This window comes from Triticum dicoccoides, chromosome 3A (assembly GCF_002162155.2).
Source record: "Triticum dicoccoides isolate Atlit2015 ecotype Zavitan chromosome 3A, WEW_v2.0, whole genome shotgun sequence".
Lineage (NCBI taxonomy): Eukaryota > Viridiplantae > Streptophyta > Magnoliopsida > Poales > Poaceae > Triticum > Triticum dicoccoides.
In genome coordinates this window covers 188,728,061-188,747,572 of record NC_041384.1, presented here as the reverse complement: position 1 = coordinate 188,747,572, position 19,512 = coordinate 188,728,061, and positions in this window count along the sequence as shown.

The following is a 19,512-nucleotide window of genomic DNA, read 5'->3' as shown; positions in this document are numbered from 1 at the left end:
GATAATCTAGGTGCTACCTACTTGTCAGCAAATCCAGTTTTTCATGCCAGAACTAAACACATTGAGATAGATTTTCACTTTGTTCGAGAAAGAGTTGCAAACAAACTTCTGGATATTTGATTTATTCACTCTCAAGACCAAGTTGCTGATGGCTTTACCAAAGCTTTACCCACAAGAAGTTTTGAAAACTTCAAGCATAATCTCAACTTGATGAAGTTGTGATTAAGGGAGGGTGTTAAACGTGATATAATCTTCACGTATATACCTTGCGTACAAGGAGAGGAGACCCTGGTTAACCGCATGAGGAGTAGTTAGACAAGATACTCATGTAATCTTTATCTTCTTTTATCTCTTGTATTTCTTCTCCTCCAAGATGTATCTCTACAACAACTTGTATGCATATCCGGGCTTGCAACCCATCTATATAACATGAAACACGTCGGCCAGGATAGGCAAGACGTTTACCGCAAGTCGCACACTATGGACCTGAAAGGACTCTTTATGAGCCCGGTTTTCCTACAAATAACCAGGGATAGCTCCCTTTAAGGAAGCCTTTTCGCGGAAGCACAGGCAGCGCAGACGTGCGATAGGAGGTCCAAAAGATTTTTGCAGACCAAAAACTCTATTTGAAACCTGTACAGTGCCTTTTCCCTCAGCCCTCGACACCTAGGCACAAAATCGCCAGGGGCTTGCTACGGCAACATATGGGTTGCCGAAAAAGTTCGAACAGCTCTATAGCATACTTTGGTGTCATGAGTTTGGCATTATATGCATCAGCTCTGAATCATGTTTTTGGTCAATAGTTGGGTTGCCCGGCTCCTGTGCTTGCTACCCTACATTCTGTCTTATCGGCTAGGGTTGTAAAGGGAGAACTACGACGATTGTGTTTCTGGTTCACCTGGTCAAACACCTCAGTAGAGAAAGCCGAAAACTGACTGTCATGATGCGGCGAGAGCTGGTTAACCACTCGGTGAATTATCATAACCTTTTGTGATTTCTTTCGTATTACATGAAGGACCATATTTTCTTTGGTCACCTATGCGACGCAACCGTATTCGGATAACTGCGTGCATACCAGGGGCTACATAGTAGACCCGCCGTAAAACTCCTATGGCTAAGTGAAGGTGTTAAAGCCCTATAGTACGATTGCCTCGTTCGCCGCACTGACACCTCCGTTCCGGACCAAGATGTTGGGTCAAGAGTGATCAGGTGCTATTCCGAACACCCCCGCATTATACGCGAGGGGGCTGAAGCCGACGACTGGCAAACTTTCAGATTATAAGAAACGGTCGCACATGAGGAAATAATGGCAAAGGTATATAACACAGCTTTAACGTATCATAATATTGTTTTCACAATTTTGGTACATTTATTCAAATATAATATCCTTCGAGCACTGACCCACTATCAAGCGGGCGCCCTCTAGGATGTCCTTGAAATAATGCTCCGGCGTGCGATGGTCCTTGCCTCCAGGTGGACGCTTAGTTGCAACATCGGTGGCCTTCATCTTTGCCCAGTACATCTTGACGCGGGCGAAGGCCATCCAGGTACCTTCTATGCACACCGACCGCTTGACGGCGTCAATACGCGGCACTGCATCGACAATCCGCTGCACCAAACCGAAATAGCTGCTCGGAACGGGTTCGGCTGGCCATTGCCGAACCACAACGTCCTTCATGGCAGCTCCGGACATCTTGTGTAGCTCGGCCCACTGGGCCATCTGTTTGTTCAGCAATGCCGGACGCCTTGCCAAGTTGAATTGCGACCAGCAAAGCCTCTCCACAACACGCCCTTCCTGTGCTTGGAAGAACTACGCCGCGTCGGAAGCACTCTTTGATAGATCCAAGAACGTGTCTGGAGAACTCCACATTTGGTTAAGTAGAGCATACTTTGGGTCTCCGAACTTAGTCTGTAAAAGAAAGGGCTTACCAGCCGCTATCTCCCCAGCCTGTCGGATCTCCTCCCGAGCCGCTCTATATTCGGATCGCTCTTCTTTCGCCTCTAGTAAGGCCTTGTCGAGTTTGGCTGCCTTGGCTTTGTTATCCTCCTGGAGAGATTTGCACCTGCTAGCGGCATCCTTCAGCTCCTGCTCCATGGTAGATATTCTCTCCCGGCACTGGCGCTGAGCGGCCTGTTCAGCCTTTAAATCCGCAGCCGCTTTCTTGGCAGCCGTGTCGCTCACTCTCGCTTGCTCCTTGGCCCGGGCAAGTTTAGCCCGAAGGGTCTCAACCGCAGCAGCACTATCTATAGTTATGCATGTCACGGTATATGATTTTCAGCCTCATGCTCATACTAGTATACATGCATAAACAAGCTGCCCCGACACATACCTTGTGCCTCATCGAGCCGCCTGTTAATAAGAGTGATGTCCTCATCCGCTAACTCAAGTTTATGCTTTAGATCTGCAACTTATGTAGCTTGGGCGATCGCCATCGACGTAACAGCCTGTGTTCGAATTAATTAGGTTACTTCCTGAGCATATCTTTTTGATCCTCTGATCGCCTCTCTGTGAAAGCCGACCAGAGTTTCAGGGGCTACCACCTGTATACGGCCGCATTATGCATATAAAAATATTTAAGCTATTACATTGCATACCTCGAAGCCTCTCAATAGGCACAGGAAAGCTTCATTTAATCCGCTTCTCGCGGACAGAACCCTTTCAACCATCGTACCCATTAAGGTACGATGTTCCTCTGAGATGGACACACTTTGTAATGTGCCCATCAGAGTATCTGACACCTCCGGATTCCTGGAGGCTGCTGCGGGAGCATGCATTCCCTTCAAAGGGGTACATCGGCTCGACCCTAGAGCCGTCTTCGGCTGTAGGCCGGATAGTTCGGGTCCTTCATTGCTGGCCCCCGTAGGGGCTGCGCCCCCTGGACCCTTGATGATTGAAGTACCACCCTCGGGCGTTGTTTTCATTGTCCCCCACGCCGCTTGATGGTTAGGGGAGATTCTCCAAGATGACACCTCGAAGTCGTTCGCCCTAAGAGGCGAGGAAGCATGAGAAGGCGTCTCGCTTTCCATCATCCCCGGAGATAAGTCCCCTGATGAGGAGGACTGTCGGGCTGGACTGCGGGCCGAACTGCAAGCATATAGTTTAAATGTTACCCCTGCAACCCGAAAAGAACGGGGTATGTCTAGAGCATCCTTGTTCACTTACACTTCGGCAAGAGGCTTGTCCCTAGAGAGGTGCCTTGCGATGACATCGGCTTCGAAACCCGAACCATATGGTAGGGATACCTTCCCTCTCTTGGGTGCTTCCACCTCCAAGTCTTCGGATGGAGTCCTTTTCCTCCCATGAGGGGAAGGGGTATCACCTCCTCCTTCCCCTTCGTCTTTCGAAGAGGGAGCTTCAGTCTCCCGGACATAGTGTCTGGCACACCTGCAGAGTGGAGGCCACTTTCGGCCTCTTGGCTCTTCTTATTGTCCTCTTGCGCTGGCACTTGATACGGCACCGGGACCAGCATCCTCGTCAACACAGGATATTCCAAGTCTTTGGGAAGTGGAGCTGAACACCTCATTTGTTCCACCTTCTTTATCCAGCCCTGGTCAAAGATAGAACTCTCAGTACATCGCTATGGGATAATAAACCAAGTTGCGGTCGGAAATCGGGTGCTTACCGAGGTATCCGGATGGTTGCAGTCGAGACCGATGTCCTCTGATGTGTCCGGCCACTACTTTTGAGTCTTGAAGAATAGTTTCCACATCCCTTCGTGCGTTGTGCCAAAGAATTGCTGAAGGGTCCCCGGTCCTTTCGGATTGAACTCCCACATATGGAGAGGCCGTCGCTGGCACGGGAGGATCCGGTAGACTAGGATCACTTGGATCATGTTAATAAGGCCAACGTCCCTTTCGAGGATACTCCGGATACGACTTTGCAGCGTCTGTACTTCATCAGTTGATCCCCAGTCTAGCCCCTTATTTACCCATGATGCAAGCCGCAATGGAGGGCTGGATCGAAACACAGGTACGGATGCCCATTTGGTGCCGTGGAGTTCAGCGATATAGAACCACTCTTGTTGCCATGAGTTGGAGGTTTCCGTGAAGGTGCCTTTTAGCCAGCTAGTATTGGGAAGCTTGCTCACCATAGCACCGCTGCACTCCGCTTGCTCCCCGTTAACTAGCTTCGGCTTCACATTGAAGGTCTTGAGCCATAGGCCGTAGTGGGGGGGGGGTGCGGAGAAAGGCTTCGCACACGACGACGAACGCCGAGGTGTGGAGAAAAGAGTCTGGAGCTAGATCGTGAAAATCTAGCCCATAATAGAACATGAGTGTTGGGGAACGTAGCAGAAATTTAAAATTTTCTATGCATCACCAAGATCAATCTATGGAGTCATCTAGCAACGAGAGAGAGGGAGTGCATCTTCATATCCTTGAAGATCGCTAAGCGGAAGCGTTCAAGAGAACGGGGTTGATGGAGTCATACTCGTCGTGATCCAAATCACCGATGATCCTAGCGCCGAACGGACGGCACCTCCGCGTTCAACACACGTACGGAGCGGAGACGTCTCCTCCTTCTTGATCCAGCAAGGGGGGAGGAGAAGTTGATGGAGATCCAGCAGCACGACGGCGTGGTGGGGAAGTAGCGGGATCTTGGCAGGGCTTCGCCAAGCACAAGCGGGGAGGAAGAGGTGTCACCGGAGGGAGGGAGGCGCCAGGGCTTCAGGTGCGGCTGCCCTCCCTCCCCTCCACTATATATAGGGGCCTGGGGGGGTGCTGGCCCCTTGTAGATCCCATCTAGGGAGGGAGGCGGCAGCCCTAGGGGTGGCTTGGCCTCCAAGCCAAGTGGAGGCGCCCCCACCCCTTAGGGTTTCCAACCCTAGGCGCATGGGAGGCCCCAGAGGGGAGCACCAGCCCACCAGGGGCTGGTTCCCACGCCCCTTCAGCCCATGGGGCCCTTCGGGATAGGTGGCCCCACCCAGTGGACCCCCGGGACCCTTTCGGTGGTCCCGGTACAATACCGATGAGTCCCGAAACTCTCCCGGTGGCCGAAACTGGACTTCCTATATATAAATCTTTACCTCCAGACCATTCCGGAACTCCTCGTGATGTCCAGGATCTCATCCGGGATTCCGAACAACTTTAGGTTAGCCGCATACTAATATCTCTACAACTCTAGCGTCACCGAACCTTACGTGTGTAGACCCTACGGGTTTGGGAGACATGTAGACATGACCGAGACAACTCTCCGGTCAACAACCAACAGCGAGATTGTCACATCCCTAGCTTCTGGTAATGCTCTAGGCTAGCTTCATGCGTGCATCATGTCTATATTCCAAAATTTGAAATGAGGAAATTGAAAGCCTTGGAAATCATTTTAATAAAAGGGCAAGAAACCCTAAAATTGCAATCACTAAATCCAAAATACCCTAGAAATAGCTCTGACAATTTTGGCAAGAGTTATAAATCAAACCAAAATTTTGGAACATTTCTAAGGAATTATTTGGGCTCTGATTTTAAATCAATATTCTATTTGAATTTGGAGTTATATTCATAATATATAATGAATATATTTTCAAATGCCCTGAGATATTTTATGTATATGAGGAGTAGACCTTAAGTGACATAAAATTATCCAGGGGAGTTTTGGCACTGTTTTCAAATTTGTTTGAATTTGAATTCAGTGGCAATTAGATAAAACAAAACAGAAGAAAAATTAAAAAAGAGCAGAAGACCTACCAGGCGCTTACCTGTCCAGCCTGGCCGGCCTGCTACTGTGCGGCCCAGCCCACAGCGCCGTGCCAGTCACCCTCAACCTCCTGCCAGGAGGATGAGAGGAGCGTGGCCACCACGCGCGAGCACGCGCCCCGCCACCTCCTGCTTCCAACTGCTGCCCCGACGCGCCCAGACGACGCCACGACACCCCTGGCTCCCTCTCTCTCTTCTCCCTCACTCATCGCCCTCTCTCCCCTCCTCTGCTCTCTCTTCTCGAGCACCATCGAGTGGAGGTCGTCGCCGCCGACACCGCTCACCGCGGCCACAACCACCTCCTCGCCCCTCCCCCGTGTCTGGAAGGTCCGGCGTGACTTCCTCTTCCTCTTGGCCGAGCCACGCAAGCCAAGGATCGCCACACCGTCGTCTTCGAGCTCGTCACCGCCGCATCTACTTGCCGGACTTCACCGACCGATTCGCCGCCTCCGACGCATCCCCGAGGCCGCTGAAATGCTCTTCGACCTCCCTGTGAGCTCCTGTTGTTTCCCCCTCGCTCTCCCCCTCCGTTCCCGTTCCCTAGCCCCGTCTTCCGATTGAGCCCGAAGCTCCCCACCACCGGCCATGTCGCCATCATAGCACGGCCGCGCAACCTTGCGTTCGAGCTCACTGTTGCACTCACCGCACTTCCGTGAGTCGAACACGACTAACCACGGCTCCTCCCTTGCTCGGCATCGCCCAAACCATTGCCGGCCGAACTCCGGTCGTCGCCCAACTCGCCGCCGCCGCTGCTACAGGCCACCCCAGCTCCTGTCGCTGCCACCAGTGGATGCGCCACTCCTCCAGCTCCCCGTAGAGCCAAACCCCGTCGCAAACCACCCTCTGTAGCGCCATCCCGAGCCACTCCGGTGAGCCTCCGCCGCGTGTTATGGTCGTCGCCGGCCGTGCTCCGGCGAGTGCCGACGTGGCGCATCATTGGCGCTAACCACCGCCAGCTAGATCACCCACATACGCTGACAGATGGGCCCCAGCGCCCACTAATTTTGTAATTAGGCTAAACACACCCCTGTTTAACCCTGTGACACTGACGTGTGGACCCCACACGTCAGGTTTGACCTGGACCGAGCCATTGACCTGCTGATGTCACTGTGAGGTCATGCTGAAGCAATAATTCCTTTCTGGAATTTAAATAAATCTTAAATGATTTATTATTTTCAGAAAATATCCAAAACTTTGAAAAATCATAGAAATTAATCTATAGCTCCAAATGAAATAAATTATATATGAAAAATTATCAAAAAAATTCAAGGAATCCATCTGTACCATTTTCATGCATGTTTGAGCAAGTTAACCTCACTGTTTAGGATGAAACATGATTAGGGAAAATTTCATAATAGGTTTGGAGTTGGAATTTGATATAGTTTGAATTCCACTTCAATTAAAATGACTTTCTGTTGCATTAGCCCAAAACACATTCATATTACCATGTCATAGCATGCATCATATTGTTTCATATCGTCATGTGTTGATTGTGTTCTTTCTCAGTTGCCGGTGTTTGTCCCCCCTTAGTAGACGTTGGTCCAGCGATGAATTCGATGACACCGATGAAGAGCTATACTATCTTCAGAAGTGCCAGGCAAGCAAACCCCCCTTGTTCATTCTGATACAATCCCACTCTCTCGCTCCTGCTGTCTTTTACTGCATTAGGACAACAACATTTCAACTGTTACATGCGGCGGTAGCTGAACCCCTTTCCTCTGCATGACCTGTCATTGCCACAATAATTAGATGAAACCCACTAGCATGAGTAGGAATTGTTTGAGCCCTGATGTGCCTACTCATTCGTGCTTGTATGTCATGCCTGCTACTACTTAGAGTTGAGTCAGGTCTGATTCATCGGGGATGAATTGGAATGTGGTGAACATGTCCTACCCTTGAGAGCTAAGTGTGTGAACATGATTTGGTAAAGGTAGCGGTGAGAGGCCATGTAGGAGTACGTGGTGGGTTGTCTCATTGCAGCCGTCCTTAGGAACTGAGTTCTGTGTTCTTGATCCATGAACAGCTACTACCACGCATTGGGATGTTAAGTGCCCCTCTCGACTTATTAATCAACATGATCTCTGTCTAGGAGTTGCAACTAGTTTTTGGTGTTTGTAGGTAGTGTTAGTAGTCTACCAAGTGGCACCCGGTACAGGTGGGCTTGGGACAGACTAGGCACAGTGGCACGGTGTACCAAGTGGCACCCGGATGGTGGGCTTGGGAACCCTGCTCACATCGTTTGGGGCCGTGAGCGACACCCTGACCGGATCTCCTTGCGGATGGAACCCGAATAGGCGATAAACCTGGACTAGAGACTTGTTGGTTAGTCAGGTCGTGGCCGACTCCCTCGCCCGGCTTCCGCTTGAAGGTTGCCGAGGTACATGACATGTACAGGGCAATAAGTGGCGAGAGCGTGTGTGAAGAAGTACACCCCTGCAGGGTTATCATTATCTATTCGAATAGCCGGATTCCTCGGATATGGAAACTTGGACCCCTTGCATAGTTCATAGACAAGTGAAAGTGGATACTCTAAAACTCGCAAGATAAGCGTGAGTGCTATGGATGGCGTTCTCGCAGGGAGACGGGAGCGGATCCATAGTGGTGTATTTCTATGGTGAATTTGTGGACTCGTGTGTGCCACCTCAAAAGAGTTACTTGCAGTCGTAGCTCAGGATAGCCACCGAGTCAAAGCTGGCTTGCTACAGTTAAACTCCACCACCCCTTTGTTGATACCGATGCATATGTAGATAGTTCTGATGTAGGTCTTGCTGGGTACATTTGTACTCACGTTTGCTTAATTTATGTTTTTGCAAAGAGACTTCAGTCTCGCTAGTAGTTCCACGTGGACTTCGACGTTTAGCTTGTTACCTCACCTACGATCTTGTACCCTTGGGAGGGTCTTGTAGATAGTCAGGCTACTCAGCCTTCTTCATTTTTAGTTGTGTGTACTCAGACAAGTTAAGCTTCCGCATGTGCTTTGACTTGTATGCTCCAAATGTTGGGTCATGAGACCCATGTTTGTAATATCTCGCTCCTCGGAGCCTAATGAATAAATACTGGAGTCATAGAGTTATGTTGTGGTGCCATGTTGTATTTACACATATCGAGCATATTGTGTGTATGATTGAAATGCTTGGTATGTGTGGGATCCGACAACCTAGTTGTTTATCCTTGGTAGCCTCTCTTATGGGGAAATGTAGTCTTGTGCTTCCATGAGCCATAGTAGTCCGCTATAGCCCAGTTCACCGGAGTCCTGCTAGCCTAGCACTACTACTCCGGAACACTTGACTGGCCGACATGTGATTCACTTCGTTCTTGTGTCTGTCCCTTCGGGGAAATGTCACGCTGTGACATCCGGAGTCCTACCTATAGCCTGCTACAGCCCGGTTCACTGGAGTCCTGTTAGCCCAGTGCTACAGCCCGGATTCGCACGTTGCTGACCGACATGCTCGATGTTGATTCATGTATGCCTGTCCCCGTAAGTTAGTGCCACTTTGGGTTCATGACTAGTCATGTCGGCCTGGGTTCTCTGTCATATGGATGCTAGCGACACTATCATATACGTGAGCCAAAAGGCGCAAACGGTCCCGGGCCATGGTAAGGCGACACCCGTGGGAATACCGTGCGTGAGGCCGCAAAGTGATATGAGGTGTTACCGGCTAGATCGATGTGACTTGGAATCGGGGTCCTGACAGCTTTGGTACCAGAGCCTGATTGCCTGTAGGATTACCAAGCCAAACTGGTCGAAGTCGTGTCTAGAAATGCTTTAGTTATGTAGGGGAATTGATTGTGGGAAGGAACATAAGGCTCTTTTTACTCCTTATACCTCATGGCCTTCTGATCTGAGTCAACCTCTTCTTTTCTATGGGGGTTAAGAACTAGGCTTCTCTTCTATCTCTCAGGATGACGTGTTACTAAACCGTAGTTGCCTAGGATTGTTGAGTTCAAGCCTCAGTTCAGTTCCTACTACTTCCATATGTTCATAGCTGGCCTCAGAACCTTGATATTGTGATGTTGAGTGGTTATGCCACCATTTTGCAGGATGTCTCAAATCATTTTGAGCATTTACAGTCGTTATGCTATCCGAGTCATCCTAGGTTTCTAAACAGTCCGATGCATCTGCAAATTCCTTCTTCCCGTTCCTGATGTCCTTTTGGGCCAGATTAAGCACACTAATCGCTGGGTTGAGGTACTCTATTGCCTCGACATATATGTTGGAGTTGTTATTATGACACTAGGATATCTTAGAGTTAGTAATCTAGCCATGTTTGGTGTTCCCAGTGTGATGATTCTGGCCACCATTCTCGAAAGCATCTCGTGATGTTATTTAGTTAGTAGGTATTCTACTCCTGGGTTTTGAACCCGAGATTCACCCTACTTCATGTTGTTAGTATTTGCTAGTTCCCTTAAGATATTAGTAACCTTGTGATAGTCCTCGAGGCCCGTGGTATATCGTTCTTCCAATACCATGAGCCAATATGGCAGAAGTTCTTTTGAACCAAAAGATCACAACCAGAGTGCTCTTGATGAGTTCTCCATTCATAACTGTGATTCTGCCAGCTCTACCTTTCTGCATGGGTTATCCGGAAGAAATATGTTGAACTCGTTTGACATACTAATCTATGTATCCACAACTCAGAAAGTTATATGTTCCTTTGAGTTGTCCCCCTTCAGTTATATTCCGACCTTCATCTATCAATTGATTGTCAAGAGTATGTGAGCATTCGTTCATCGGTGCCTATTATTCTTGTGGTCCGTCAAGCCATTCTAGTTCAGAATGACTAGGAGAAACAAACTCCAGAATCTCATCCATATCTAGGATTGGGTCAAAGCAATTGTATTTCGCAGATCAAAATGCCAATCCAGCTTTTGCTCTGTTCTACCTTGAAGTGTTACCATCTTCATGTCAAGAATATCATAGGAATTGCACCATCTCTTATGAATCTTGACGCAGTGATACTTCTTGCCATCATTGTTCATTTCTAGGTACCCGAGTTATGGCAACCGGAATGCCGACAAGTGAACCGTGGTGTGTGAAATCAATACTCCTAGCTACCGTGTTGCTTGGTAGTTAATGGACACTAATATCATTCTTAGCGTGTTGGTTATCGAAACACTATTCTAGGATTGTTCGTGCTACCTTGTTCTTATTTCTGGTGCACTCTTTGATCTTTGAGTTAGGATTGAATCCCTTGCTCTTTTGATCATATCGTCTTGTCTGAAAAGCAAGATTGTTCTCGAGCTTAGTAACATATCGGTGGTTCGTGATTTTCCGATTATCTTCTCGGAAGTATCACCAGGTTTCCCCCTGACCGTTATGTTGAGCTCGCAGTCAAGTTGGTTTTCTTATAAACCACCCTTCTCCAAGAACCTGTGTAGGATATCCCTGAGCTAGTTGGTTGAGCTAGAGAACAACTTGGAGAGTTGGAAGATGAAAGCTTGTCCCGCTTAGTTCATCTCCAAAGGGATATCCTTGTGTGTGTGTTGAAGAAAGATGATATCTTCATCGATTGGTCCTCATGATCAGTTGTTGGATCTATCTGTCTTGTCAAAACTTTGACTTGAGTATGGGCTATCGTCAAGTCAAATCAGAACCAACGATGTTCGTAATGTTGTCTTACTCGTGGTTCATCCCTCGAGCATACACTATTACATCTTTTGGTCTGACCAATGCTATCACCATGTTCACATGATGGTGGAAGTCCAGTGATATGGAAATTCCGATGAGTTGCTATTGGGCCCATCAGCAGCATCTTGTCTCCCTTATGATTCGTGTTAAACATTAATCTAGTATTGGAAACTTTGTAAACAATGCCTTCATGTTCCGTTCATGAAGCATATGTTTGGATGAAAGAAGTGATTTCCTCTCATTCATGTGCATTCGATGCAAGTTGCCGCTATGAATTTGAGAGAGTTAGTTTTGCTTCCTTTGGAATCGTCCTAAGTCAGTCATGCATGTGCAAAGTATACTATGGTTTGGTAGATTAATTACCTCCACTCCATATGAATTCCGTAGCCCACCATGCCACTGATTGAATTGTTCTAGGTAAAGAAGTCTAATTTAAGTGCACAAGACTTCGATATCCTCGATGATGGTTCCCCACCTGAACTCGGTAGTATTTTATTATAAGACTACTATGTGGTTATGCTTGTTTGGGACAGCGTGTTCACATGTGTTTAGCAGAACCAGCTCATGTTTTGGAGCATGCTACCGTAGTCTATTTCTCGAGAATCCTGCAACGTCATCTCGTCGACTTGTGTTGCAAACTTCCGTTTTTCTCTCTGGACTTGATGAGTCTGGAATATCCTGACACCAACCAGATCTGAATCTCAGGCAGATATGATGGTTGGACCTTTTCCCAGGAATTATAATATTGGTCTTTCTAAACCAGTAAGGTGGATGTCGTGGCCAACACACCCAGCCGGAAGACCTATCATTGTAGTATCTTGATTGAGGAAGTTGGCCACCTCCTCATAAGGATTTCGTAGGATTTACTCTAGTAGTTATTCCTTATGGATTCTTGTGCTCCCGAAGTCCGACCTTTTACTTGATGTTCTAGATACCAAACCATATCTATAAATGGGTTATGCTACCACATCAAGGAGAACATTAGAAGTAGAGTGCTAAATGTCTCTCGGTCGAACATCCAGATTTCGTTTCCTTGGCATCGCTAAGGTGAAATCTGAGAAAGTGTTGTCCTCCTTTGTATCTGCATTGACCATCACTATTCATCATGGTAGTAGGATGTGTTGCCAGGATCCTTGGCAGGGATGTTGGTAGAACCTTGATGAATATGGAAATGCTCAAGTTCTTGAGAGCACGCGCAAGCAAAATCATCCATTGTGTTGTCTTCAACAAGGTAGTCCACATCATTCATTCTATTTCGGCGTATGCCATTCTTTCGAACCCCTTCCAACGATCGATTGTGATTACCTCAGGCTGGTATAAAGAGTTTCAATGATCTATGTGTCAAAAGTAATTCTTTTTGCCACTTAAGGGAATAATTCTACGAGCCACCTTCCCTAAGGTGCCCCATTATGGAGTCACGGCAATTAACTCCTTGCTACTTTGAAGCCATGCACCATCTTATTCAGCGTGGAATTGTGCTTATCAACTTGAATCCTCGTTCTCTATTCCACTCCATCCCTCCTGATGTATGTTTTGTGTCTCAGCTCGAGAGATGTTTCAATGTCTCACTCTGTGAGTTGATCCTGAGTTGTTCGACCTTCGATAAGATCGATCCCTCTCGAGTTTTCCTTCTCCTCTCATTGTCATGTTAGTTGGAGTTCTCGGGGCAAGACATTGAGACAAAGATGGTGATTGAATCAATGTTCATTTGAAGTGCAACCTGGATCGTGAAGATTGTGTTAGTTGCGTTCCCCCATCATCTTACCCTACGCTTGAATCTGGGGACGAGATTCTTGCTTAGTAGGGGTGAGCTGTCACATCCCTAGCTTCTGGTAATGCTCTAGGCTAGCTTCATGTGTGCATCATGTCTATATTCCAAAAGTTGAAATGAGGAAATTGAAAGCCTCGGAAATCATTTTAATAAAAGGGCAAGAAACCCTAAAATTGTAATCAGTAAATCCAAAATGCCCTAGAAATAGCTCTGACAATTTTGGCAAGAGTTATAAATCAAACCAAAATTTTGGAACATTTCTAAGGAATTATTTGGGCTCTGATTTTAAATCAATATTCTATTTGAATTTGGAGTTATATTCATAATATATAATGAATATATTTTCAAATGCCCTGAGATATTTTATGTATATGAGGAGTAGACCTTAAGTGACATAAAATTATCCAGGGGAGTTTTGGCACTGTTTTCAAATTTGTTTGAATTTGAATTCAGTGGCAATTAAATAAAACAAAACAGAAGAAAAATTAAAAAAGAGCAGAAGACCTACCAGGCGCTTACCTGTCCAGCCTGGCCGGCTTGCTACTGTGCGGCCTAGCCCACATCGCCGTGCCAGTCACCCTCAACCTCCTGCCAGGAGGATGAGAGGAGCGTGGCCACCACGCGCGAGCACACGCCCCGCCACCTCCTGCTTCCCACCGCTGCCCCGACGCGCCCAGACGATGCCACGACACCCCTGGCTCCCTCTCTCTCTTTTCCCTCACTTGTCGCCCTCTCTCCCCTCCTCTGCACTCTCTTCCCGAGCACCACCGAGCGGAGGTCGTCGCCGCCGACACCGCTCACCGCGGCCACAACAACCTCCTCGCCCCTCCCCCGTGTCTGGAAGGTCCGGCACGACTTCCTCTTCCTCTTCGTCGAGCCACACAAGCCAAGGATCGCCACGCCGTCGTCTTCGAGCTCGTCATCGCCGCATCTGCTTGCCGGACTTCACCGACCGATTCGCCGTCTCTGACGCGTCCCCGAGGCCGCTGAACTGCTCTTCGACCTCCCTGTGAGCTCCTGTTGTTTCCCCCTCGCTCTCCCCCTCCGTTCCCGTTCCCTAGCCCCGTCTTCCGATCGAGCCCGAAGCTCGCCGTCGCCGGCCATGTCGCCATCGTAGCTACGGCTGCGCAACCTCGCGTTCGAGCTCACCGTTGCACTCACCGCACTTCCGTGAGTCGAACACGACTAACCACGGCTCCTCCCTTGCTCGGCATCGCCCAAACCATTACCGGCCAAACTCCGGCCACCGCCCAACTCGCCGACGCCGCTACAGGCCACCCCAGCTCCAGTCACTGCCACCAGTGGATGCGCCACTCCTCCAGCTCCCCGTAGAGCCAAACCCCGTCGCAAACCACCCTCTATAGCGCCGTCCCGAGCCACTCCAGTGAGCCTCCGCCGCGTGTTATGGTCGTCGCCAGCCATGCTCCAGCGAGTGCCGACATGGCGCGTCATTAGCGCTAACCACAGCTAGCTAGATCACCCACATACGCTGACAGATGGGCCCCAGGGCCCTCTAATTTTGTAATTAGGCTAAACACACCCCTGTTTAACCCTATGACACTGACGTGTGGACCCCACACATCAGGTTTGACCTGGACCGAGCCGTTGACCTGCTGACGTCACTGTGAGGTCATGCCGACGCAATAATTCCTTTCTGGAATTTAAATAAATCTTAAATGATTTATTATTTTCAGAAAATATCCAAAACTTTGAAAAATCATAGAAATTAATCTATAGCTCCAAATGAAATAAATTATATATGAAAAATTATCAGAAAAATTCAAGGAATCCATCTGTACCATTTTCATGCATGTTTGAGCAAGTTAACCTCACTGTTTAGGAGGAAACATGATTAGGGAAAATTTCATAATAGGTTTGGAGTTGGAATTTGATATAGTTTGAATTCCACTTCAATTAAAATGACTTTCTGTTGCATTAGCCCAAAACACATTCATATTACCATGTCATAGCATGCATCATATTGTTGCATATCGTCATGTGTTGATTGTGTTCTTTCTTAGTTGCCGGTGTTTGTCCCCCCTCAGTAGACGTTGATCCAGCGATGAATTCGATGACACCGATGAAGAGCTATACTATCTTCAGAAGTGCCAGGCAAGCAAAACCCCCTTGTTCATTCCGATACAATCCCACTCTCTCGCTCCTGCTCTCTTTTACTGCATTAGGACAACAACGTTTCAACTGTTACATGCTGCGGTAGCTGAACCCCTTTCCTCTGCATGACCTGTCATTGCCATAGTAATTAGATGAAACCCACTAGCATGAGTAAGAATTGTTTGAGCCCTGATGTGCCTACTCATTCGTGCTTGTATGTCGTGCCTGCTACTGCTTAGAGTTGAGTCAGGTCTGATTCATCGGGGATGAATTGGAATGTGGTGAACATGTCCTACTGTTGAGAGCTAAGTGTGTGAACACGATTTGGTAAAGGTAGCGGTGAGAGGCCATGTAGGAGTACATGGTGGGTTGTCTCATTGCAGCTGTCCTCAGGAACTGAGTTCTGTGTTTATGATCCATGAATAGCTACTACCATGCATTGGGATGCTTAAGTGCCCCTCTCGACTTATTAATCAACATGATCCCTGTCCAGGAGTTGCAACTAGTTTCTGGTGTTTGTAGGTAGTGTTAGTAGTCTACCAAGTGGCACCCGATACAGGTGGGCTTGGGACAGACTAGGAACAGTGGTGCGGTGTACAAAGTGGCACCCGGATGGTGGGCTTGGGAACCCTGCTCACATCGTTTGGGGCCGTGAGCGACACCCCGGCCGGATCTCCTTGCGAATGGAACCCGAATAGGCGATAAACCTGGACTAGAGACTTGTTGGTTAGTCACGTCATGGCCGACTCCCTCGCTCGGCTTCCGCTTGAAGGTTGCCGAGGTACATGACGTGTACAGGGCGATAAGTGGCGAGAGCGTGTGTGAAGAAGTACACCCCTGCAGGGTTATCATTATCTAATCGAATAGCTGGATTCCTCGGATATGGAAACTTGGACCCCTTGCATAGTTCATAGACAAGTGAAAGTGGATACTCTAAAACTCGCAAGATAAGCGTGAGTGCTATGGATGGCGTTCTCGCAGGGAGACGGGAGCGGATCCATAGTGGTGTATTGGTACGGTGAATTTGTGGACTCGTGTGCGCCACCTCAAAAGAGTTACTTGCAGTCGTAGTTCAGGATAGCCACTGAGTCAAAGCTGGCTTGCTGCAGTTAAACTCCACCACCCCTTTGCTGATACCGATGCATATGTAGATAGTTCTGATGTAGGTCTTGCTGGGTACATTTGTACTCATGTTTGCTTAATTTATGTTTTTGCAGAGAGACTTCAGTCTCGCTAGTAGTTCCACGTGGACTTCAATGTTTAGCTTGTTACCTCAGCTACGATCTTGTACCCTTGGGAGGGTCTTGTAGATAGTCAGGCTCCTCAGCCTTCTTCATTTTTAGTTGTCTGTACTCAGACAAGTTAAGCTTCCGCATGTGCTTTGACTTGTATGCTCTGAATGTTGGGTCATGAGAGCCATGTTTGTAATATCTCGCTCCTCGGAGCCTAATGAATAAATACTTGAGTCGTAGAGTTATGTTGTGGTGCCATGTTGTATTTACACATAGCGAGCATATTGTGTGTATGATTGAAATGCTTGGTATGTGTGGGATCCGACAACCTAGTTGTTTATCCTTGGTAGCCTCTCTTATGGGGAAATGTAGTCTTGTGCTTCCGTGAGCCATAGTAGTCCACTACAGCCCGGTTCACTGGAGTCCTGCTAGCCCAGCACTACTGCTCCGGAACACTTGACTGGCCGGCATGTGATTCACTTCGTTCCTGTGTCTGTCCCTTCGGGGAAATGTCACGCGATGACATCCGAAGTCCTGCCTAGCCTGCTACAGCCCGGTTTACCGGAGTCCTGTTAGCCCAGTGCTACAGCCCGGATTCGCACGCTGCTGACCGACATGCTCGATGTTGATTCATGTATGCCTGTCCCCGTAAGTTAGTGCCACTTTGGGTTCATGACTAGTCATGTCGGCCCGGGTTCTCTGTCATATGGATGCTAGCGACACTATCATATACGTGAGCCAAAAGGCGCAAACGGTCCCGGGCCATGGTAAGGCGACACCCGTGGGAATACCGTGCATGAGGCCGCAAAGTGATATGAGGTGTTACTGGCTAGATTGATGTGACTTGGAATCGGGGTCCTGACAAGGATCTGGATACCCATGTTGGCTCCCACATGCTCCACGATGATCTCATCGGATGAACCATGACGTCGAGGATTCAATCAATCATGTATTCAATTCCCTTTGTCTATCGGTATGATACTTGCCCGAGATTCGATCGTTGGTATCCCGATACCTCGTTCAATCTCATTACCGGCAAGTCGCTTTACTTGTTCCGTAACACATCATTCCATGATCAACTCCTTGGTCACATTGTGCACATTATGATGATGTCCTACCGAGTGGGCCCAGAGATACCTCTCCGTTACACGGAGTGACAAATCCTAGTCTCGATTCATGCCAACCCAACAGACACTTTCAAAGATACCCGCAGTGCACCTTTATAGCCACCCAGTTACGTTGTGACATTTGGTACACCAAAAGCATTCCTACGGTATCTGGGAGTTGCACAATCTCATGGTCTATGGAAATGATACTTGACATTAGAAAAGCTTTAGCATACGAACTACACGATCTTGTGTTAGGCTTAGGATTGGGTCTTGTCCATCACATCATTCTCCTAATGATGTGATCCCATTATCAACGACATCCAATGTCCATGGTCAGGAAACCATAACCATCTATTGATCAATAAGCTAGTCAACTAGAGGCTTACTAGGGACATGGTGTTGTCTATGTATCCACACATGTATCTGAGTTTCCTATCAATACAATTCTAGCATGGATAATAAACGATTATCATGAACAAGGAAATATAATAATAACTAATTTATTATTGCCTCTAGGGCATATTTCCAACAGTCTCCCACTTGCACTAGAGTCAATAATCCAGTTCACATCACTATGTGATTGTAATGAATCCAACACCCATGGGGTGTGTTCATATCTTGCTTGTGAGAGAGGTTTATCAGTGAATGGGTCTGAACCTTTCAGATCCATGTGTGCTTTACAAATCTCTATGTCATCTTGTAGATGCAGCTCCCACGCGCTACTTGGAGCTATTCCAAATAACTGTTGTACTCTACGAATCCGGTTTACTCCTCAGAGTCATCCGGATTAGTGTCAAAGTTTGCATCGGCGTAACCCTTTATGACGAACTCTTTTACCACCTCCATAATCGAGAAAATTCCTTAGTCCACTAGTTACTAAGGATAAGTTCGACCGCTGTCATGTGATCCATTCCTGGATCACTCTTGTACCCCTTGACTGACTCATGGCAAGGCACACTTCAGGTGCGGTACACAACATAGCATACTATAGAGCCTACGTCTAAAGCATAGGGGACGACCTTCGTCCTTTCTCTCTCTTCTGCCGTGGTCAGGTCTTGAGTCTTACTCAATACTCACACCTTGTAACACAGCCAAGAACTCCTTCTTTGCTGATCTATTTTGAACTCCTTCAAAATCTTGTCAAGGTGTGCGTTCTTTCAAAGTATCATCAGGCGTCTTGATCTATCTCTATAGATCTTGATGCCCAATATGTTCAAGTAGCTTAATCCAGGTTTTCCATTGAAAAACACTTTTCAAATAACCCTGCATGCCTTCCAGAAATTCCACATCATTTCTGATCAACAATATGTTAACAACATATACTCATCAAAAATTCTATAGTGCTCCCACTCACTTCTTTGGAAATACAAGTTTCTCATAAACTATGTATAAACCCAAAATCTTTGATCATCTCATCAAAGCGTACATTCCAATTCCGAGATGCTTACTCTAGTCCTTGGAAGGATTGCTGGAGCTTTGCATACTTGTCAGCATTTTTCAGGATTAACAAAACCTTCTGGTTGTATCACATAAAACCTTTTCTCAAGAAAAAATGTCTAGGAAACAATGTTTTGACATCCTAACTGCAAGATTTCATAAATAATGCAGTAACTTCTAACATAATTCTAACAGACTCTTAGCATCACTACGAGTGAGAAAGTCTCATCGTAGTCAACTCCTTGAACTTTTCGGGAAACATCTTAACGACAAGTCGAGCTTTCTTAATGGTGAAACTTACCATCATTGTCTGTCTTCCTTAAAATCCATCTGCACCTAACAGCCTTACGACCATCAAGTAGTTCTTTCAAAGTCTATACTTTGTTTTGTACATGGATCCTCTCTCGGATTTTATGGCCTCGAGCCATTCGTCGGAACCCGGGCCCACCATCGCTTCTCCATAGCTCGTAGGTTCATTGTTGTCTAGCAACATGACTTCCAAGACAGGACTACGTACCACTCTGAAGTAGT